Here is a 344-nt window from a genome sequence, read left to right as displayed (position 1 = left end):
TTCTTTTTATGTTAAAAAAAAAATTAGTCTTTTTCATAGCCTAACTCTCATCAAGAGTTCATTCCTTGTCAAATTTGGGTGTCCGGTCCCAACTTTCGCATTTTGAACATGAACGTGTACCGTTTTTTTACCACCTCATTTCCAGGAAAACGACTTGATTTCTTTTTACATCTTATTATCCGAAAAGCTTCTCTAATCTGTATTACATTTCCATTTTACGCCTCCCGGAGAGGAAAGTATGTACTTTTACTACTAGTACACGTCCTTTTCCAGTTTACTCCCAAATCATTTGAGAATCTGTTTTTAATATATTTTTTTTATCTTAGCTGTCCCTTAGCTTGCCC

This window comes from Daphnia carinata, chromosome 10, assembly GCF_022539665.2.
Source record: "Daphnia carinata strain CSIRO-1 chromosome 10, CSIRO_AGI_Dcar_HiC_V3, whole genome shotgun sequence".
In the NCBI taxonomy this organism is placed as follows: Eukaryota; Metazoa; Arthropoda; class Branchiopoda; order Diplostraca; family Daphniidae; genus Daphnia; species Daphnia carinata.
The sequence above is the reverse complement of the archived record's forward strand: the minus strand, read 5'-3'. Positions refer to the sequence as shown.